A 24,304-nucleotide genomic window follows, 5' to 3' on the forward strand; every position below is an offset into this window, starting at 1 on the left:
CGGGCTAATTGATCGTTGGCCACTGATGCAATTGGGGCTTCCCTTGTTGTTGGGAAGAAGTTGATGTTGCCATTTGTTGATTGACAGCCAGAAATACTAAAACTCATTGCACGAGGCTAGGGCTTCCTCTTTTCGCCCCGTGCATCGGATTGCCCGTCCCCCCTCCCTATATTTAGGGTTGTTCGCTTTGACCTTGCTATGCCTGTCATGGGGTCATCTGCTCTTGGGGCAGGGGCCTGGTAGGAATTTTGTCCATCTGGCTGATTGGCTGGGGCCATTTGGTTTTTGCCTACTGTGTAGCAAATCGTCACAACTTGTAAGGTTGCGGTTAGGCATTGGTTTATGGTTTGGTTGGTTGAGGGGCATGGATTGGCTATGCCTGCGCCTCTAATGCTGCTGCTGCAAGGGATTCCATTAAAGGAATCAGGAGCTAACTATTGCTTGTCCACTCTGTCAAGGGGACTCGGGCCACTGCAAAAGCCCCTGGCTGCATTTGGGGAGGGCTGAGGGCAGGTTCCCTGCTCCGTTGCTATCCCCAAAATGTATTCCCCTTTTCTGACTTTCGCAGGCGTGAGGAATGTCAGTCTGTCCCCCACGGTAGGGGCAGATAGTAGCAACCAATGCCTAAGCAACCACTCACATGTTTGTATTTTAATAAAGTTGTGGCCAAAATTATGCCAAAAACCTTAAACAAAAAATTTGGTGTGATGTGTGAGGTATTGGGGTGGCCCTGGGGACCTCGACACGCAACACAGGGCAGGGCAAAGTCTCAAACAAAGATGTGCTCTCCCAAACCCCATTCCCAGCATGTACAGGATTGCACAGTTAGTTGAATGATTACCCCCCCCCCATATAATACTGAGTTATAGCGATAACAGTAGCAGAAATAAGAGCACATATGCTACTAATTAGCTGTTCAACTTGCTTGCAAGACTGGGTGTAACGGAGAAGCTTAAATTCTGGGGAAACAAATATATTTTGTGAGCCTTTCAAATTACAGATAGCTTAGTAGGTTTGATGTAATGAAATTCCATTCAGCTGGGAAGTGGTGTGATATGATGCTGCAAGTTCACAGATATATTTTACTTTTGACAGCAGTTGTCCTTTATGAATATGGCTTTGCAGAACAAAAAAAATCTGGTCCTATTTAGTCAAGTATTTGCCAAATTTTGCAGTGCCAAAAGAATGATCAAATTTTGCCATGATTTAAAATGAATACTTAAGATATTTAGGAACTGCTATAGTTGTTTTAAAAAGTATAAGCTATAATATTGTCAAAAAGTTTATTTAAGTTTTGTCTGCATAGTTCAAAAGATAGCAGAGGTTTGTTGTAGTACATGGGTAGGCAAACTAAGGCCAAAGGGCCAGATCCGGCCCAATCGCCTTCTAAATCCGGCCCATGGACAGTCCACGAATCAGTGTGTTTTTACATGAGTAGAATGTGTCCTTTTATTTAAAATGAATCTCTGGGTTATTTGTGGGTCATAGGAATTCGTTCTTTTTTCTTTCTTTTCCAAAATATAGTCCGGCCTCCCACAAGGTCTGAGGGACAGTGGACCGGCCCCCTGCTGAAAAAGTTTGCTGACCCCTGTTGTGATAGTTGTTTTATTACTATTATCTGCATACTCAAATTGGATCTTTTTTTAAAAAAAAAGATTAAATGTAATTAACTTTATACATCTGAACTGGGCTTCAAGGCAATAGTGGTCATTTTTCAGGTTATGCTATGCATTTAGGTTATGCATTTTTCAGCTGATTCTGCTATGACTTAAACTAAAAAACAATCTTAATTTCTCATATAGATACTTATACATATGGATTTCATTTACGAATTGCTTCCCCCAAAAAATAATTTAGCAATTTAAAAAATGATAATTAGATAGATAGATGATAGATAGATAGATAAAAAAATCTCTACTTAAAAGACTAGCTGCAAAAGGAAGGTCTTCAATAGGTTTTAAAGACAATAGAGACAGTGCCTGTCTGATATGTGATGAGAATTTACTTGTAATTAATAATAATTATATAGTCCTACCAAGATACATGCTTTATTGTCGACTGAAAAAGATCTCTGATGATCCATTTGAGAAGAAACCAGTGGCTCAATCTTCCATTATTCTATTGAAAACAGATGCATTGTTTTAGGAAATATAATAATTCAGATTACTAGGATTAAATGATTGCATTCTAGTAATATAATGGAATATTCTTATGAGTGTTTCTTTATCACCATTTTCATTACCTCGCCATCTTTGTAAGTAAATTAGGAACCACACATAAAAAATGTCTTACATGATAGCAAGAGGAAGCTGGGGATAAGTGAGGTGAAAGATTTTGTTTTAGTTTAAATAGGCCAAAGGTTAATGAGGGAAAGGGGTGAGAATAGTCCTTATTAATAAGTGTGTCATGCTTTACTGACAGTCCCTAAAGGTGTGTGGACATTGTAGCAACCCTTTCCCCATGCTCACAAGCTGTACCAAAGTTAGCCATGTGATATTTCCACAACTCAATATGTGAGCCAGTATTGCTTCAATAATAATAATAATAACCCAATGGTCTCAGGTTGCCATATTTTGAATAGCAAAAAAGAGGACACATTTGCCGACTTCTGCTTTTAACTACTAGGGATGCGGGTGGCGCTGTGGGTTAAACCACAGAGCCTAGGACTTGCCCATCAGAAGGTCGGCCATTGTGCGGTCCCTGCTCCTGCCAACCTAGCAGTTCGAAAGCGCGTCAAAGTGCAAGTAGATAAATAGGTACCACTCTGTTGGGAAGGTAAACAGCGTTTCCATGCGCTGCTCTGGTTCGCCAGAAGCGGCTTTGTCATGCTGGCCACATGACCCGGAAGCTGTACGCTGGCTCCCTCGGCCAATAAAGTGAGATGAGCGCCGCAACTCCAGAGTCGGCCACGACTGGAACTAATGGTCAGGGGTCCCTTTATCTTTACCTTTTACTTTTAACTACTACTCTTAACTACAGATCGCTATGACAATTCTACCCACAAAAAAAGAGGATGTGTCCTGGAAAAAGAGGACATATGACAACCTTAGGCCACACAAATGATTCTACTCAATTAGGGACACATGGTGAATGGGATTATGTTATAATGATGCATAGTCAATCAGCTTTTGCTTCATCATGTCACTGAGGGCAAGGGAGGTAAATATGTGTATGTGAATATTGCCAAAAGGGGGAGCATTTTCTGCTTCTGCTGAAATTCTTCATGAAAGTCATATGGCCTGTTCTAGCCTTGATACCCCCAACTCCTAGGGGCCAAGATCCCCTCAGCCCCTCCTCTCTCCAAAAGTCTTTTGAGGCAGCTGCCCCCCCCCCACCAAGTGGTTAGGCATTGCCATTCAACTGGTATACGTGTGCTGCGTCTTGTGATTGATTATGTGGGGTGGGGCTTACTTGCCCCCTCCCCCAATATTTTATTCAACTTGGCACCCCTGATACCTCCACAATCTTGCCTATAAATTGCAAGCAGTATTGCCTAGAAAGAAAATGTGTTTACGCAAGCACCGCATACCATTTTATTTATGCTGATAAATTAAAAAATGGAAATTAATCATTGGTGTAACTTTAGTACAGCATCATAATTTATCAAGTCAAAAACAGGGATTTGGTATCGAGAATACTAGCTCTATCAACATATTATTTTAATGTTATATTTGACAGGCAATCAATGAGGGTACCACCATGCACTAATGGTAAGTATATAGTCGACTTTACAGAAGCACTTTGCTGACCCCACAAATTAACCTTTGGAATAGTGTTTTTAAAATGAAGCTTTGATCAAGTACATTTTAGATCAAAAGCTGAATATCCATGCGTGTCAGCAGAACACATTTTTCAGGTAGCTAATAGTATGCAGTTGAAGAATAGACGTGCCTTGAGAAATATTTCCAGAGGTGAATCACAAGGGAAATCAAGAGGTGTCTAACATTTGTAAACTGTCACTGGGAGGTCATTGAAGCAAGTGCAGCCGTAAATGAATGCTGGCACCTTGAAATGTTTTGTACGATAGAGAAAAAATATTCTTACTCTAAAAGTATGGCTTTGGAAATCAAATGAACAACAGGGGGGGAAATCATAATTCTTTCTATACTGTGAGGATTACTGAGTGAGATAATCTAGGGGAAGCACTCGGATTACACTGAAATGCCATACGCAGCCCATTCTTATTAGCATTGCTTGAAAAGAAGTTATTTAGAGTTGTAAATTAAAGAGTTGATTGAAATGGCACATCTAAAAATGCACATTCCTTTTCCTTGGCAAATGGAATCTTCAAATGTGCACGCTGGAAAATTGGGACATTGAAATTGCAACAAGCATGAATACTTTAGCCCGTGTTAATATCCTGAAGTCGGTTGGCTGGCTTTGGGTCATACTCTGGTGGTCTGAACAGTGTGTGCATTTTGGTGTCACCTTTGTCATAGTAGTCAGTCCATCATATTATGGCACCAAATGCTTTGCTGGAGTTAGTAGATGTCCTCAGGTTGCTGTGCAAATACATGGTGAGATATGGTGACAATTTGTTCTTGGCAATCAACATGATCATGTCCCAGGACCCCAACTTATGGAGAACCTCGTGAGAGAGCATATCAACCTGCGTACAGGTGGCAAAAGGTTTGTCATCTGCATGCTTCGCGTTGGTGGTAATAATGGCAAAGAAAGCTTTGTTCCCCATCAAAGTTGCATCATCAGCATCAGGTCATCGAGCAGAGCCATTCAGGGTGGTTTATGATCTGTGGCAGCCTACAGCAGCCACCTGAAAAAAGAATCGTCCCCTGGGCAAAAGACTTTGGATATAATATACAGCTTGAAGAATGGGAAAGGTTGTGGAATGAAAGGATAAAATTTACAGCCTTTCAAATTTATGCTTTGAAAGAGAAAATGATGAAAATGATGTATAGATGGTATATTACACCAGTGAAATTAGCTAAAATGTATAAGACAAATAATAAATGTTGGAAATGTAAAGAAAAAGAAGGAACATTTTATCATATGTGGTGGGAATGTAAAAAACTAAAGAACTTCTGGGAAATGATATATAATGAGATGAAAAAGATGTTGAAATATGCATTTTTTAAAAAACCAGAAGCTTTCTTATGTGGTATTATAGGTCAGGACATTAATAGGCAAGATGTTAAATTGTTTTTATATGCAATAACTGCGGCAAGAATATTGTTAGCCCAGAAATGGAAACAAGACAAATTCCGACGAAGGAAGAATGGCAGACGAAATTAATGGACTATGCAGAATTGGACAAAATGACAGGAAGGATTCGAAACCTGCGGGACCAGAGATTTACAGAAGATTGGGAGAAGTATATGAATTATTTGAAGAGCAACTGTAATCAACAAATTACGCTAGTAGGACTACAAGAAGTTTTGTAAGGAGAAATATACAAAGTGTTACAAAGTAGAAAAAGATAGAGATATTGGTTATGAGTTTGAAATGTAATAAGGAAGATAAGAAATACATACTGAGAGATTAGATTGGAAAATTTTCAGAGAGGATTGCTGGAAGTCAAAAATTTGAATAAGATGTAAAAATATGTTTAATTACTGTTGAAAATGATATGTTAAAAAACTAATATATATATATAAAACAATAAAAAGAAATGAAAAAAGAATTGTCCCCAGTTTACTTTATTTGAAGATGAAGTTGTTTCTATCTGGCCCAACGCATAAACCACAGCTAACACAGAAACCAAGTAAGAGGAGATCAACCTCCACCTATAAAAGAATGTGAATGAATTGCTAGGTGGTGTTGAGAAGGCTCCCAAACACTATCCAGATTCTTGTTTTTCCTAGCTCAACTGCTGGTGAATTCTCTACTTTATTAGATGGCAGGGGGGGACCAAAGACATGAACGTTGAACCTGAGATATAGGGGATCTCCAGAGGAAAGGCAGCGGGTGAAAGAAGGGTAAAATGTGTCTTCTCCAGATGGCCTTTCAGGTGTTTTGGCTGAAGCTCCCATCATCCCTGATAATTGGCCAGGCTAGCTGGGTCTGATGTGAGTTGGCCAGCAACGTTCAGAGGACTTAACGGTTCCCCATCTCTGCTCAACAGTGAGAAGGCAGCAGGGGGTGGGTGGGAGTCTCCTAACTAACACACATTGTTGGTGGAATATGTAGCTTCACCTTCACATTCCCATGAGTGAAGGATACACCTGTGGGAAGAAGCAGACTCTTCTCTGACACTGCCCTGTAGCTATAAAATACATTCCATCCATAATGAAGTGTGCCAATTCAGATCTTTACTAGCTTTTAGGGAGAAGTTCAAAGCTTATCTGTTTCAACACGCTTTTGAAAGGCTAGAAATGCTGATGTTTTATTGCTGTGGGTGTTTACTGTGCTCCTGATGCTATAGTTTTAGGGCTGAATTTATTGCCACTAATCTATCGCTTCTGGGTTTATTGTTTTGAAACCAAGCAATTTCTTGGTTTTGCCTTTTATTTTATTATTGTGAAGCTACCTGGTGAGGAGCTGGGATCCAAATCTATCTATCTAAAGTAAAAGGGGAAGCCAAGAGGTCAATTTGAGTACAGCACAAGCTCATTTTGCTGAATGATCAGGAAGCGGGGCAGGAGGGGGGAGGCTAGAACAACCAGAATCAATTTTTAACTGATAAACTCTCAGTTTGCATGCTGTCTTAGCTGATTCTCCACTTCCACTCGATGTACACATTTGGTAAACATGACATAAAAAGTTAAATAGTTTAGAACCTTACAGATCAGCTGAGATAATCGGCACACTCATTACGCTCTTCCCAAGAATAGTCCATTCCTATGAATGAAAAATGTGACCCCACATGGGCCTAACATAATATGCAGATTACAGACCAGGGTGCCCTATATGGCTGCCAAAGGGATCAGTAAATCCCTTACTCCCAGCTGTAAAATGAACACGTTTGTGCTATGCAATGTGGCACTATTCCATTGCAGGTACCTCTGTGCATGCTGTCTATCCATGATGGTCGGTGGTGAGGGTAGGTTTTGGGTTTGGTTTGGTTTGGTTTTTAATCTGATGATGTTATCACCCTGCTTAGAAGTTGCATACTTTATGGTTCAAGAGATAAATTGACCAAAGGGATGCTGAGATCTACGATGACCACAATATGTAGCCTAGCCTCAGTTCCACTTGTGTTCCTCACATCTGCCAATGCACATAGGCGACATGCACCATCGCTAACATCCACACTCATTTGCTTCTGTCCCAACTGTCATGAAGGAGCCAGCTCCCAGTGAAGGTTTATAGCCAACTGAAGATAGTAGCCAGGAACAGAGAGGGTTAACTGCCATGCAGGATGAGCATCAGCTAGGGCCAACTCCCCCACCCCTTGGAATGCAGGTTGATAAGGGAATGGCTGAGAGCAGGCCGGAACCCAGCCAATGCTCTCGGGAAGTGCAAACTGACTCGAACATAGAAGAAAGCGGCTTGTCAGAATGGGAAGAGATTGGAGCTGAGCCAATCCCTCCTAAGGGGATGGCTGTTAGACCAGAAGCAAAACAAGAGACACAAAGTGAGAAAATTCAATATCTTCTGTCACCGGAAGGCGTCTTCAGAAGGGTCATCTTGACTGATGATGGGGGAAGCTGTGTTAAGCCGTCTGGAGCTAACTGTTTCTTTTGACAATAAATCATCCTTTTTAATTAACTACGCTTATTGTGTTATCAAGCCAGGGACTGGACTCCTGACACCAACTTTCCCACACTCTGTAGGAAGGTGTAAAGAGGGCTTCTGAGGGTCTTCAGAAACCAATGCTTAGCTTCAGACTCAATGCAGGAAGGTGATAGTGGAGTGGGTGGCCCATTGGGGTTGGGACTGCCACACTCAGCCCTGAGATCCCTATTTGTGCTGGCATCCTTGGTCATGCTCAGTACCTGAACAATGTTCCATGGGCACTGAGCAACATGGAACTCTTGCATAAGAGGGGTGGCTATTGGGTTGTCATTTTTATTATGTATTTTGTGGTTTTATATTTTGATTTTATTTTATGAACCGCTCTGAGACCTCTGGGTATAGGGCGTTATATAAATTCAATCAATCCAATTTGAGTAATCATAAAGTCTGCATAACCAAGTTTTGGAAAAGAGAGTTAACTATTTTTTGTTTCTTTTGGAAAATAGTTGCAGGAGCTGAGCCTGCATATGTTGAATCTTGTTAAGATGGAGCTTTTGCAGCAGTTCCCCCAAAAAATATGTTTTGGAAATGTGCAGGTGGAAGGAGAGGGTTGGATTCAATTCTCCCCACTCCCATATACCACAGCTCCCACCAGTGGACAGCTCCTGAGAAAATCCCCTGCCCAGCCATTTCTCATCTTAATTTTGCAGCTTTTAATCGTGGCCTCAAAACTGGCCAGCCTGAAAAAGCCACATGCACAACTCATTGGTCCGCTTGTTGCCCTCCTGTAGCAGGAAAAACGATTCTGTTCCACTTAGTCTGCTAAGCCTTGGTTCTCATTTTATTTGTTGAGTGTTTCTTGAAAATATATGCCTAGCTGCACTGCATGCAGATATGATGCCCTGTGGAAACGTGAAGATGTACAGAAACTCAACGTTATAGAAAATTAATCACCCTGTAAATATATATGAAATACCCACTGGGTTCCTTCCTTAAAGGAGGCTACATTTAAGTGAAATGCTGGAATGATTTTTCTTTTGGCCTGGTTGGGATGTCTCATTACCATGTGTTATGACTTCATGGTCCCGCGGTTTATATTGTAGCTGGGAGACTATAATCTAATCTGATGTACTGTCGTTGTGAAATGCTATTAAACTAGGACACTCCGGAGAATCAATGAAATACACTGTTTTACCAATCACTGTTTCAGAACCTTTTGGGAAGAGTGCTGCTTCTTTAGCTGTCTTATTGGAGACCTACATAAACTCTGTTATTTCAGGAATTGCTGCTGCATTTCCACAGGGTTCTAGTATTACATTACTACATTTGGTAAAGGCCTTTCCTTGTTGGAGAGCACTTTGTTTCAGAGCAGAGGCAACTGCCAATAGCAATTGCTTGCCTGACTCTGAAATGTTTGCTCATGGCTCATCTTAGCTGTTCTCCTGCACTAACATTCCTCCCATGGAATATTTTTACAGTGTCGGCTGTAACAACCAGGAAGAAGCCCATGGGAACATATACTCACCTAGTGGTGATTTCATAGGAAAATGGGTGGCCCTGTAAGCTCCTGTTCCTTTAGGGTGACGATATGTTCTGCCTTAGAGAAGACAGTTCTCTGTTTGAAGGGTTATCGGGCTCAAGTCAATAAAGATAAATAAAACCATAGGAAAGGAAGCAAACACACACAGCATACTTGGTCATAGTTTTCCTGCACTGTAGTGAGATTGTTATATTATAGTAATTCTTTCTAAATTCACATATATAGATCTAAATTAGAATATGAAACCAGCATGTAAGTCTGTCCTCATTTTTGAGGCAATGCATTATAAGAGATTATGGATTGTCCTGTAACAAATTCGTTATTCTTAAAGGTGTCACAAGGTTCTTTGTTGATTTGGCTGCAACACCGACTAATGTTTAGAAATTATTTATGGAATAACATCATTCTGGGCAAAGGATAAGTATTGCTGGATTGGTGTATTGAGATAGATAGATAGATAGATAGATAGATAGATAGATAGATAGATGATAGATGATAGATGATAGATGATAGATGATAGATAGATAGATAGATAGATAGATAGATAGATGATAGATAGATAGATAGATAGATAGATAGATAGATGATAGATAGATAGATAGATGATAGATAAGGTCAGCCATAACCACCTCAACTGAAGCAAATGCAGTCAGTTGCTTGTAAATTTTCAAGTTTTCAAGTGAGTAAAGGCTACAGCCTATATACTCTTTCCCAAGAATATGCAACACTGAGCCCAATAGGCTTTACCCCCTTCATTTACCACAGAGGGACTTCTGGCTGAACGTGCATAGATTTGTGAATTGTAGAGTCAGCAGGGAACCCCAGGGTCATCTAGTCCAACCCCCTGCAATGCAGGAATCTCAACTAAAGCATCCATGACAGATGACCACCCACCCTTTGCTTAAAAGCCTCCAGTGAAGAAGAGCCTTCCACCTCCAGTTCGTCACAACTAACATTAGCTGGATTGCTAGTTTGTGTTCACAGCAAAGTTATAATGCTGACTTGATGGTTCTGAGCTTTGTGCTTTTATATACATATTTTATTGCTCTTCCAGCTTAAATTGTTGGTTGCCTTGTGAATAGATAGATGGGTAGCCAGGCAGATATATGCATGATATAAATAGGTAATTTGAAAAAAGGAAGAAATTGCAACGAATAGTCTGGAGCAAAATGTTGCCTGCTGTCTAAGTAGTTGATTGTTGACTAACCCCCTTCTCAGGGGAGAAAACTTTAGGCAAGTCTAAAATCCCTATACCATAATAAAGAATGTAAGGTGTCCGAGAAGACCAGCAAGTAAAGACTAAGTGTGTGTAGCTTTGCTGTTTGTCTTCTGGTTGCTGTTTTTGTTGTCTTTCCTTTCAAATCTGCAATATGGACAATCGATGAAAACAATTTTTTTCTCTAAAGCATCCTGCTCTCCAGAGGTTTACCTGGCTCTCTGCAGGTCAAAGATCTCTGTGGCCTTCAACTATTTGCAAAGTACAAGTACTGACTTCGCACAGTGTGTCACATCAAAATTGGTTTTACATCTCCAAGGAAGGTTTAGAGTGTAATGTCAGGAAAGCAAAGGTGAAAGCGACAAGTTTTATGTCACATCTACTTCATTTTCTATCTGCCAGCCTGCCAGCCTGTTCCTTTAAAAAAGAAAAAGAGTGCATACGGAAATTGGTATTTTTCATCTGCCTTCTGATGCTGTGATAGAGCTTAGGATGAGCCCCAGTAGCAAGAATATGTAAATTGGGCAAGTGTTGTCACAAATTAACTTAATATATGAAAGCCATGCCATATTTACATTTTATTTCACATGAAACAAATCTCAGCTTCCTCTTGCCTCTTGGCATTATATATGAGTAAGCCATTCATTAAGAAGAACTCAGATAACTTTCTAAATATAAAAATCAAACCAAGTGCAAACATTATTTTACTTTCTAACCCACTTCCAAAGAGTTCAATGTGGTGTGCATATGGTTAGGAACATTAGAAAGCTGCCTTATACCAAGTCAGACTGTTTGCCCATCTCGGTCAGTGTTGTGCACACCAGGGATGGAGAACCTGTGGTCCTCCAGGTGTGGTTGGACTCCATCTTACATCATCTCTGACCATTGGCTTTGGTGATGGGAGCTGGAGTCCAGCAACATCTGGAGGACCATAGATGCCCTATTCCTGGTCTACACCGAGTGGCAGTGGCTCTCCTGAGATTCAGGTGTGAGTCCTTCCCAGGCCAGCCTGGAGAAAGCTGGTATCGGAAGCAGCTCACCAGATGGGGCAGAGCCACTACACTACCTTCTCAGCAGTGATCACTGTTTATAGATATTTATGCTGTATGAATTGTGTATGAATTGTGTATTGTTTTGTAATGATTTGCTGGGTCTCTGGACCGTAATAAAGATTGATTGATTGATTGATGATGATATTTATTAGCAATACATAAATTTAAGAAGAATTTAAGATTTTCAGAGGTGAACGTTCTCTTGAACCATATACTTATATACTATATGTATGAAAAGTGACAACGGGACAGCGAAAATGGATTCTACTTGCCCTAATGTCAGCTAAGAGACTGATGCTGATGAACTGGAAGAATAGAGATATGATTCCCCTTAATCGATGGCTTGACAATATGATAATATTAGCAACATATGAACGGACTGCCTATAGATGCAGACTTTCTTTGGATAAATATAATGATACCTGGAATGACTTTACACAGAATATATTAGGTTATTGATAAAGATATTTGTATTAGGATAAAAAGACTATACACATATTGTACTAATGTATGGAAATGTTGAGTATGGAATAATTGAGTATTTTTCTTTTATTTCTATTTTCAGCCACGTTTTTCTTTTTCTGTTTTATCACTCTTTCTTTTTATAAATGAAATTCTTCTAATAAATGTTAATTTTTTATTTTTTAAAAACTGCTAGCTGCTCAGTAGGTTACATGGGAAGGAGCAAAGTGACAGGGAGGCTGGTGCAGTGCAAATGCCTTAGCATAAGAGCATACCCTCCAAAACCCCACCGATCAAAATCAAGACGCTTGGTTTTGGGTCCTGAGCTCTTGTGGGAGTCAGCAGACTCGTGGCAGAATGTGAGACCAAAAACTAGGCATCTTTTGCTCTGGTGCTCTGGCGCAAACCAGCTGATTCACAGCAGAGCATGAGACCAAAAAACTGAATGTCTTTTGGTCTGGCAGTCTAGGGCAAGCCAACTGACTCACGCCAGAGTGCCAGACCAAAAAACCAGGACATTCTGGGATCCAATCAGAAGCCGGGATGGCTTCTGGAATTCCGGGTTGTCCTGCTCAATTCAGGACGGATGAGTGGTATGGGAGAGTTGGAGTGGCTCTGCTGTTGCATTTGCACCAAACTGACCTTCCCACGACCTCTCCCCTCCACCACCCAGTAAGCAAGAGCGTTTCATCCTGCCACAAAGCTAGCATATCAAGCCACTTCTGGCAGGGACTGAGCCTGGGGCCTTTTCATGCAAGCATATACCCTATTACTGAGATATAATGCTTCCCCTCCAAGAGTTCTGGGGTTATGGGCCTGGCTGCTTAGCTTTTGTAGCAAACCTTCAGAACATCCTTTGAAAGAGCTAAAAGTAAGTGTGGCAGAGAGGAGAAGAGGAATAAAAATATATCTTGAAAATACACATCCATATTTGATGACTACTCTCTGATAGCACAATTTATTTCATGTCTGTGCTTCTGGCAGAAGGCACACTTGTTACTTCACTGACTCAGAAGCCATTAAAGATACAGAGAACCAACGAGAGATTTCCATTCCAGCAACTAGCATATGGCATGACCACATGGGCACCGACATTTGCATAAGCACACAACATCCCATCCCTTTAGGGAAGGGGAAGGCAACATCTTTTTAAAAAGGAGCTTGAGTAAGGTTAAGTTACAAATAGAGAATTTTATTTACAACCCAGAAGAAGAAGAAAAGATCTTGTACTATTTGGTATCACTGCTTCGCTGAGACTAAGTTGATTTTAAAGTCTAAACCAAACCCCTGGTCTGCGTATTGGACTCCCAGAGCCCAAATAGTGAGTCATCTTTGTTGGTTTAAATGTAACTATCAATGGGACCTGATGCAGAGTGTACATTCTTGCATGGACATATCTGCCTGCGGCTTCATCTTTATATTGTGTTTTATATATATATTGTGGTTTTTGTCTGGTCTGGTATTTTTATGTTGTGAACCACTCTGAGATCTATGGATGAAGGGAAGAAGAAGAAGAAGAAGAAGAAGAAGAAGAAGAAGAAGAAGAAGAAGAAGAAGAAGCAGCAGCAGCTTTCAATCAGAACTGTGGCAACCATAATTTGGGACAGGGGGTCAACTAAACAAAATGGCAACATTTTGGGCTAAAACACCCAGGTTCAGTGAACTTCCTTAAGAGTGCATGATTTTTACTACTCCTTCCCCTGGCCCTCAATATGACAGTGGAAGAGTAAGTACATGCATTAAGAGAGATTGAATCTCTCTCCCTTGAAATGGTATTTTCAGCTAACTGCTGCAAGTACATTTCTAGGCTTTTAGCTGAATATGTAGTTCACTCAACTTTGAATTCATTTTAGAAAGATGGTTGTTCTCTTAAACAGAGAGGATATGACTACTTGGCAACAATCCACAGTACATACCCAGACTTAGACTCTGAATTTAATAATTATTATTCACTAGAAACGCAAGGGAAAATTTAAAATCGCAAGAAAGGTAATTTCCTTTTGTTTTATGCTGTGTGCATGCTAGTGATGGAAGCCCAGCTGTGTAAATGCACATTCTTCAATACAGCCTTTGAGATCCCATTAGGGCAAACTCTAACAGTTTCCAAATACCAGAACTTGTGTGACATAGGTGAGAAAATGGAAAAGAGAACCTCATACATTTCTGTATCTACACTAATGATGGAGAACTTTCATCCACATCCTCAATAGAAATGCACTAATTTATTATGTTTTGTTTCTGTATTTGCGAGGGCAGCCCCAGGCATGATTTGCTTGATGTTCTGCTTATATATTAAACTCCTGATTTTTAAATGTTTATTTATGAATCAAAACCTTTTACAGTGTTTGGGAGCTGAAGGTGAAAATACCACTCACTCGTGGCATAAGGAGAATGAATTGAACATTTGCAGCTTCTTAACACTTAACATGAAATGGTTCAAGGATTGATGTGGATTCTTGCTTAAATGAGTGTCGCAGATATTAAATATTGCACAGTTTGAAGTGACTGGAAGCATAAGAACAGACTCCTTTGGAAATGAAACATTGTCCAGGCCCATAGAGATATTATTCAAACTTTTACTGGCAGAACTTTCTTCAAAACGGAATTTTAAAATATCAATACAATTATCTTGTGCTGTCCAGCATCTTACAAAATATATGCAAAGGTCTCTCTCTCTCTCTCTCTCTCTCTCTCTCTCTCTCTCTCTCTCTCTCTCTCTCTCCCACAGCCTGCATTCCAGCCTCCAGGCTTTTTGCTCTCCCTTCAGGAGAACCATTTCCTTGCAGTGTTCGCCCTGGAGTGTTCAGAGAGACAACTCAGTTTGCATCTTCACTCCATTAAATTTGGGGGGCAATTTTCCCCCCAAAGACAACTCTTTTCAAAATGGAGATTGCAACCCAAAACCTCTCACATAATCCGTGTTTACAACCTTCACATGTTAGCTATCAGAAAACAACAGTCAGTTAGTTAATAATTAACATAGCCAGAGCTCAGGGTCCTTTACAAAAACACAGTGTTAGCAATACTTTCCCCCTTTTAAACCTCATTAATACATAAACACTTTTCATTTCTGTGTGAAATAAACCATTATATTTAACCATGGGATCTTGCCTAAACGCAAAAGCTCTCATGCTAGCTTTAAACTTCATGAGATGTTCAAAGGCTGATACTTTTTTAGAGCTGCAGTTGCCTTGTCTGTTTGATGTGAAGAAACCATGAGAAAACTGCAGAACAGGAAACCCTGTATCAGTATCAGTCAGAAGAGGAAAGGAAGCAATAAAGTACAAGCCTTCCCCATGCTTGAGGTTGGACTCATAGGAGACTCAGATCCTAATCATTCCGCAAGAAGAACAATGGCAACCTACAGAGAAATCCAAACTACAGTGGTACCTCGGGTTACATACGCTTCAGGTTACAGACTCCACTAACCCAGAAATATTACTTTGCGTTAAGAATTTTGGATGAGAACAGAAATCGTGCTCTGGTGGTGTGGTGGCAGCAGGAGGCCCCATTAGCTAAAGTGGTGCTTCAGGTTAAGAACAGTTTCAGGTTAAGAACGGACCTCTGGAACGAATTAAGTTCTTAACCCGAGGTACCACTGTATAGGAAACCAGAAGAAGTTACCCGTATTCCAAACTCAGCTTGGCCACATGACCTAGAAATCTAACATAAGTTATGCTGGCAGAAGGGGTGGTGTACTGAGTCAAACTCTATTTTAAAGGCTTGCTTCTCCTTTACCAGGCTTGGGCCAGCTCCACCAGAGTTTAGAATGGGGTGAATCACACTGCTGTAATTTATGCTGGCATAGTTTATGCTGGTTTCCTATATAAACTACACTCTTTCCGTTAACCCGAACTGAGGAACGGTGGTCCAATAACTTCCCATTCACTTTTTTTTGGGGGGTGAAAGAAAAAGTAATAATAATAACATACATTACTGAGAAAATTGCCACACTCCCTGTATTTGCTTATTGGGACTGCCCTTAACATAGAATAAAATCAAAGTAACACTATCAACTGATAAACATTGATAATTAGGAGACCCAGAGGAGTTTCGTCTCATTTTGGTTTCTACAATGTCTGGCGTGATCTGACACTTCCAAATTATGCTGCTGCAATGTGTGTTCTTACTGTCAATGAAACTTCTTAAAACACACACACACAGGGAGAGAAAACATATGGTACATTGTGCAGTGACTTGAAGGCAACTGAAGGTTTTCTAGCATTTGACCTCTTTCCACTTTTCCCTCCAGATTTTTACAAGGAGAGCTACCAAGATAAGTGGGCTTTCAGTTCCTATCTCAATGGGTTCACTTCTAGATTCAGCCTTCAGGCTGTCTTAGCGCTGTGCTGTCATGGTCTGATTGACGATTCCTGATCTTCACTGTAAGACCCTCTTTCCGTAAACACTTTGTCTTTAATCTCTGCTTACAAGTGTAGCTTTGTGCTCCTTTTGATTTGATAGACTACCGAAGGGTTTTTAAAAGCTCTTGTTTGCAGCAAACAAAAGAGACAGGCTTCAGAATTAGTCTCTCTCTCTCTCTCCCGCAACCTCCCAGCTCTCCAAGCACATCCGAATTCTTCACTTATGGCCCAAACTTTTCATGCGCATGGGAATAACCTAATCACTAATGCTTGAGATATGGAAGAGGTAGCGGTGTATTTTTAGATCTTGTAGCTGGGTGGATGGAATCACTGTACATAGATGATGGTTGCCATGGAAGCCTCAAAGGTAGATGCTATAGAGGCCAAAATATAATGAAAGTCCTCTGCACCTCAACAAAGTGGCCTCAGCAAGGACAGTGATTCCCTCCTTGGCAGGTGTGACTCAATATTGTCATGGCAACTGCCAGCCCAAAGCAGATTACAGATCATATGCAAGCCCTGTGATATTGCACAAGCGTAGTAGCTAGCACTCTGGTAACTTGTTGGATAGATCTCTAATATATCCTTGCCATGGCAGATCATTAACAGTTCACCCAAGATAACATGATGCCTATTTTTAAAAATCTGTAATGCTGGAGTGGTGGTCAAAGAGAGCTTTGTTCTCTGTCACCTTCGTATCCTCTTTTTTTAATATAAATATTTTATTCATTTTTCTTTTTAATTCATTACATACATCTCAGATTCTTAACATTTATTATGTATTCCTTCCTCCCTCCCCTCCTAGGCTTCCCCCAACTTCCGCTTCTGGTTTGTTTCTCCTTTCACCCACTTTGCTACCGCCTAACAGAAAAGGTTATTAATAACATAACATCAAACCAAAAACGTAAAAGTAAATACACCATAATATTTCTCTATCTCCTACACATTTTCTAATACTAATAGTGTGAATGTTTATTTAAATCCTGCCATCAAGTCTATTGACTTTCTTTGTTTCTGCAAGTATAATATATATGGTTCCCATTCTTTTTCAAAGTCGCTGTTGTCTTTTTCTCTTAGTCTGTCTGTCATTTTTGCCAGTTCTGCATAGTTCATCAACTTCTCTTGCCATTGTTCTTTAGTTGGTATTTCTCCAGTCTTCCAGTTTTGTGCAATCAACATTCTTGCTGCTGTAGTAGCATACATAAATAAAGTCCTCTTTTCTTTTAGTATGTCTTGGCTAAAAATACCTAGTAAGAAAGCTTCTGGGTTTTTTTTACAAAAGTTATTTTCAATATTTTCTTCAGTTCATTATATATCATTTCCCAATAGGCTTTTACCTTTTTACAATCCCACCACATATCCTCTTGAGTTCCTTTTATCAGGGCGGCTTTACAATCTAGTCCTTCTGAAAAGACCGATATGGATCACTGTTTGTGGTTAGAAAATTTCTGTGTTATTTATTGAGATGAGGTAGCTCCATCCCTTCAGCTGGTGCCCAGTTCTCCTGCTTCAAGGGCCCAGAAACCTATCTTGAGGCAATGGCAGGTGGTCCTTTGACTGCTATGGAGCATCTTTTTCCGGGACTAGCAAGGTTTCCACATACCATTTGCCCCAATGAGAAGGCCACCAGAGAGCCTTCTGTCTGGTGGAAATGATGTGCAGAGCATCATTTGCCCCCTGAAGATTCTGGAACTGGTGACCCCATCCCCAGTGGGGGGGAGAGAAGTTGCCCAGTGGATTAGGCAGGGCCCTCACCATTTCTTTAAATACTACTACTACTACTACTAATAATAATAATAATAATAATAATTTATTATTTATACCCCACCATCTGGTGGGGTTTCCCCAACCACTCTGGGCGGCTTCCAACAGAATATTAAAATACAATAGTCTATTAAACATTAAAAGCTTCCCTAAACAGGGCTGCCTTCAGATGTCTTCTAAAAGTCTGGTACTTGTTTTTCTCTTTGACATCTGGTGGGAGAGTGTGCCACAGAGCGGGTGCCACTACCGAGGAGGCCCTCTGCCTGGTTCCCTGTAACTTGGCTTCTCGTGGCAAGGGAACCGCCAGAAGGCCCTCGGCACTAGAGCTCAGTGTCTGGGCAGAACGATGGGGGTGGAGACACCCTTTCACCTTCCCCAAGGTGGGTTTATGGGCCCTTGATAAAGAGGAAAGTAGCAGCAATTGTAGGCACTGCCAGCACTTAAGATGTTCCAAATTTCAAGCCATTTAAAATGCACCTTCATTCTTCCTATGCAGCACTGTGGATTGTCCCAGCCTTATTCTTTTTATGGAGCTTTTAAGCCATTCTCTCCAGCAATGACTGCTGTTGCTGCTGCAGCAGCAGCAAAACAGAGCATTGGACCAAGCTGTTAATATACAGAAGAAGTGAATATCAGCCACAACCCCATTTATAAAAGTGTAGTATCATTAATGTGTAATCTCGAGCATCTTATTTATCCTAATTACATTTAATCTATTCATTAATGTGCTCATCCCTCCAGACATAGCAATTATTTAAATGTGTTCTCTCTCTCGCTCCAAGATTTTAGCCAAATTTAAAATGCTAGGCAGCAGCCGGAACAGAAGGTGAAGCCCATTATCCCGACTATACTCCACATCTTGAAGCAAATGGATTTTACCCTCCCTGTTATATAACCAAGATAGTCTCCTACTTGCCCATGTGTTTCCAGCCTCAAAAGCCTAATAGAAGATAATTTATGTGACATTTCCTGTTAATTTGAAGTAGCTGTCTTACATATATCACTAGACAAAAAGGAGGACTCCTCTCTCCTCCAGCCCCCAATTAGTCACCATGCCATTGAATTAAAAGCAAGGCTATGTTTTCATTCATCTTTCAAACATTACATTAAAAGATAAGCACATTCAAATGCTTAGCCTATTTTAAAAACATAAAAATCTGAGGTTGGCTTCTTTGACAAATTACTTGGGCGCAGGACAAATACCCAGCTTGAAGTGTGATTCTTCTTGAAATAACGTAGCTCACGTAATTACAATATTTGAAATGCATGTTCCACAGAGAACAGAGCCCACCTAGCTTATGATTACAATGTGGCTCGCATAAGCTTAGGAAGGATGGAGAAATTTGATTCCGTTAGGTTAACCTTTCTTTCCAACCTGATTTGCACTTTGCAAAACACTGTGCCATCCTTTGAAATTCTCACTCCTCCCAGTTGTGCAATGCAGTGCTCCAGCCAAGTCATGTCTACAGAAATACATAATATGTGAGTGAAAATAACAGTCAAAATGCATCATATTAGGGAAAAGAGAAAAATAGGAGACAACATACAAAAATGTATACTGCAGAAATGGCTTACACAAGTGTGTATATTATGAGACACTGATGTTAAAATGCAAATATTTAATAATTTTTTTAAAGGCGCAAATGAATTCTCATAAGGACTGTCTTCTTTTTTTAAAAAAAGAAATGCAAACTAATGTGGAAACCTAGAGAACTGAAAAGACTGAAAACACAGAAGTTGAGAGAAACTGCAACGGACAGATTGTCAGGGAGCTGTCAATGAGCCAGGTAATCCACAGGGCAGGCACACACGTGGAAAGCAATTAGCTTTTTAATAGCAGAAAAACAACAAGACAGCAATGTCTCTGGTTCATCTTAACTCAACGATGGCATTGCTGAAACTAAGCTCTAGGCATGTCCCTCCCCTCTAGCCTCGTACTCTGGTATCCCTCCCAAGCAGACCAAGGCTGCGTCAACGAGGTGGCCTCCTCTGGCCCGTTGCTCCTCAATGTGCAGGACCCTCCTCAAGTGGGAGTCAGAGGGGCAGAACAGTCAGCAGGAGTGGGACTGTCTATGTACATGCTGTGACTCTCAGTTTCTAATCCTGTCCAGAAAGGCCCTCCTCCTCCTGGCCCCCCTCTTGATCACTCAAGTCTCCTGCTTCTATCAACTCCCAGCTCATCCCCTTCCACTGACTGTTCCTCAGTTTCCACTACCAGGCTCCGGGCTCTAAGGTGCCATCTTTGGAAGAAGAGGAGGAGGACGAGGACGAGGAGGAGGAGGAGGAGTTTGGATTTGATATCCCGCTTTATCACTACCCGAAGGAGTCTCAAAGCAGCTAACATTCTCCTTTCCCTTCCTCCCCCACAACAAACACTCTGTGAGGTGAGTGGGGCTGAGAGACTTCAGAGAAGTGTGACTACCCAAGGTCACCCAGCAGCTGCATGTGGAGGAGCGGAGAGGATATACTGATTAAATATTATTCTTCCACACTCACACTAGTGAGTTTGGCATTCATACGGAGTTCCAGTCGTTTCACAGACTATTGACCCGTACACCACTAATCTGCTGCCACCAACCAGGTTCTCCCCGGTAAAACACTTAGTCGGGTTTTCAAGTTAACAATGAAAATTGTAGTTTATTGCAAACACAAATAAACTTTAAATGCATTCGAAACGCTGTTACCCTTTATCCTCTTAGTCCCATTTTATCCTGTCTCTAACTCGTCTACCTCCCCTCACACAAGAACCAACTGAACTAACTGTCTCTCTATTTCCAACTGTCTTCCAACTTATCCCCCCCCCCAACTGTCTAAACAGTTGGCTAAGCCTTTCAAAAACAGGTAGGCTCCGCCTCTGGGCTTTTCTGTTGGTCTACCTGTTAACCCTTTCTCTTCCCCTGTACAGACATTTCCAAAAGAATGGGCAAACACCACAGTGAGTCATGTCGCAGAGCACATTCCCCTCAATACCAGCTGGTAGCTAATTTGCAGATTCATTTGAATCTCTTTAGTTAAGCAATCTAGTCTGCCATGCCCAGAATGGATTTATTCCTGGTAAGTCCCCTTTGATCCCTCTCAGAAAGAATAAAGACACAATAGACTTTCCTTAAAAGTAAAAAGAAGTTTACTTACATTCAGTTCACAGTATGATCCCTGAAGGCAGGCTTTAGGTTGTGGTTACAGTTACAGAGATAGGTGGGATTTACCTCACGTGCTGCTGGCTGAGAGCTAGCAGTGCAGTCCAAGAGAAGAAAATGGAAGAAGAAGAGAAGATGGCTGCGTGACCAGCCCTTTTATGGGGTCTTCCAGGGTCATGCCCATCCACCTGGTCCCATGCATGAGGAGGATGCTCCAGACCAGGTGTACCAGGAAATTACACTGGCTGGAGTAACATCCCCCTGTCTGTGTCTAGGGAAACAAGGAATGTTGTATTTGACTGCTCCAATGGATTGCATCCCACAGCTCCCACCACTCTTCTTCATCCAGCTGGTCCCCGACACAGATTCACCCTTCCCTAATGAAAGCTGCCGTTCTAATATCATAGAGATCAAAATGCTGTCTTCCTAGCAGTGACCTACTGCTTTCCAGAAGGGATCAACTGTGCCTCAGTCACAAATGTGTGTTCCTTATCTATGTCTGCAGCATCTGATGGAACCCTTACCAGTGGAAGAAGTCAAAGGGACAAGTCAAATGGGAGACTCAGTTTCCTTCAACTGTATCAAAGCTAAACTAGCCTTTTGAAATTCAATCCTTTTAAAACTAAAGCTTTTGGAACTCAGGCTGGGACTGTTGCAAGCAGAAGCAATCAATCAGGCAAGTTAGGTAGGAAATCCCCCCCCGTCCGTCCGTCCGTAACAACACCAGTGAGGTCTCCACCTAATTCACACAGCTGTGAATCATGGAGTATAAATGTAAGCAAGTGATGTATATGCCATTTCCTGTCATAGCCTTGGACGCACTTGCTCTGAAATACACTCTACCTAGGGTCCTGTTCTGTGGCTAGAGGTATCTGGATCTCATCTTACCCCCATATTTTGATGAAATGCTTTCCTCATCTTTGGCAGGGCTTTCATAGGCTTGCAAGAAACTGACAGAGCACACCCTATTATTCCTGCTGACATTACAGCTAAAAGACTTTGCCTACGGGTAGATCTAATCTCCACACTTTTCAATGCACCGCTCAATATAAAATGGTGATTAGAGGATAAATGTCTGCAGAGAACCAAGACCAATTACAAACAGCCACTGTTTGCAGAGGACACTGCAACATGGGATTCTCTGACAGGAGTCTGACAAGCTTCTGGAGGGTCCATCGTGGACATTGTGCACACTACATGAAAAAACACATCTGAGAACATTTTTGCAAATGATATATATAAAAAAAATTCATGAAAAGGGGCCCTGAAGGTATGTATATGTATGGATTCTCCTACCCACCACCACCAAGTAGGTTGGTCCCACTTAGGGTAGCTAGTAGCAAAGGAGGACACGAATTCTGCACTTTTAATAGCTGTATACAATAAGAAATTTCAGCAAGTGTAGCTTGTCATTGCATCTGACTTCACTGTTCTCTGAAAGCACTTGGAAAGTTCTAAGAAAAGAAAAGAACTAGTTCTAGTTCATGACTATTTTGGTAAAAAAATAAAATCCAGTTCAAGTCCTTTTAGAAAATGAACTAGTTCAGTTCATACTCATAAATATTTGATCCTTGAGGGAAATTATAATAATTCAGAATGCTATGTACTGTTGTGTTGAAGTATAGGGTCCAAAAGAAAATCAGGAGCCACACATAAGTAATAAGATATCTGACAGACAGAACATCAAGAGGCAAAACTTTCCCCATAATTGTATTTCCAAATGAGAAAATATTTAGCCTGTTTAACTTGTGTCAGGCACATAGCTGTTAAAGGCACAAGGCTTCAATCACCTTGTTCCACGACTTGTACTTCTTGCTGCAAGCTGCTCCTGTTGGAAGGGAGGGCATCTCTTCATCAGGGAAGATACAGGAAATGTCAAACATTCCTTCCTTCTGATTGCTTGGCAATAGCTATTAAGTGACTAAATGTCTCTAGCAACAGCAGTGCCTCGGTATCTGCCTAATTGTCCTTGGAATATTGCCTCCACTTTTTGCTTTCTAACTTGTGTTACCTTAAGCTACTTCTGACTCTGCTAGCTATTCACATGGATCAAGTATACATTGCATACCAATCCAAACCACAAAAATGAATAAATGTTGCGTCTAATGCTGCATTGGACTGTATGTTCATTACAGGAATCTGTAGGACCTTGCTCCCCCTGGCGACTCATTGACTGAGCTTGTTGAGGGCTGGAATATCCAGCTCCTGGCAGCCATCGATGAGATCGCACCAAAGCGCCCTCTGCGACCCCGCAGAAACCGGGCTCCCTGGTTTACCGAGGAGCTCCGGAAAATGAAGCGGGACCTCAGACGGCTAGAGCGAGTATGGCGGGGTGCCCGTGACGGAGCCTCAAGAACATCTTATAGGGCTTTTATGAAAACCTACGAGATGGCGGTGAAGGCTGCTAAGAAGTCTTACTTCTCGGCCTCCATTGCATCCGCTAGCTCTCGCCCGGCGCAATTATTTAGTATAATCAGGTCTTTAACGTCCCTTGAAGGACAGCCAAATTTAAATAACAATTTGACACACGGCTGTGAGGCATTTGCGAGCTTTTTTGCGGAGAAGGTCTTGTTGCTCCGCCATGACCTCCCTGCCAATTTGGATACAATAAAGGAACTGGAGGCCCCTCGACTGTCCTCGGGTCCAGTATTGGACCACTTTGACCGGATATCCCCAGCCGATGTGGACAGACTCCTCCGAGCTGGAAAGCCCACCACCTGTCCTCTCGACCCGTGCCCGTCTTGGCTGATTAGAGCGTGTCCAGACGAGGTGCGGGCCCTCCTGGGGGATATCATCAATTTGTCCCTTGGCACGGGGACATTCCCAGGGGAACTGAAGGAGGCAGTGGTGCGCCCGCTCTTAAAGAAAACATCATTAGATCCTTTAGATCTATCCAATTACCGCCCGGTTTCGAATCTTCCGTTCCTGGGTAAGGTGATTGAGAGAGCGGTTGCTGAACAGCTTGGTGGGTTTCTGGATGAAACATCGGCTCTGGATCCATTCCAGTCTGGCTTCCGCGCTGGTCATGGGACCGAGACAGCTCTGGTTGCCCTAACAGATGATCTTCGTAGACAGCTGGATCGAGGCGGGTCGGGGCTGCTGATTCTTCTAGATCTGTCAGCAGCTTTCGACATGGT

Source organism: Podarcis raffonei, chromosome 4, assembly GCF_027172205.1.
Source record: "Podarcis raffonei isolate rPodRaf1 chromosome 4, rPodRaf1.pri, whole genome shotgun sequence".
In the NCBI taxonomy this organism is placed as follows: domain Eukaryota; kingdom Metazoa; phylum Chordata; class Lepidosauria; order Squamata; family Lacertidae; genus Podarcis; species Podarcis raffonei.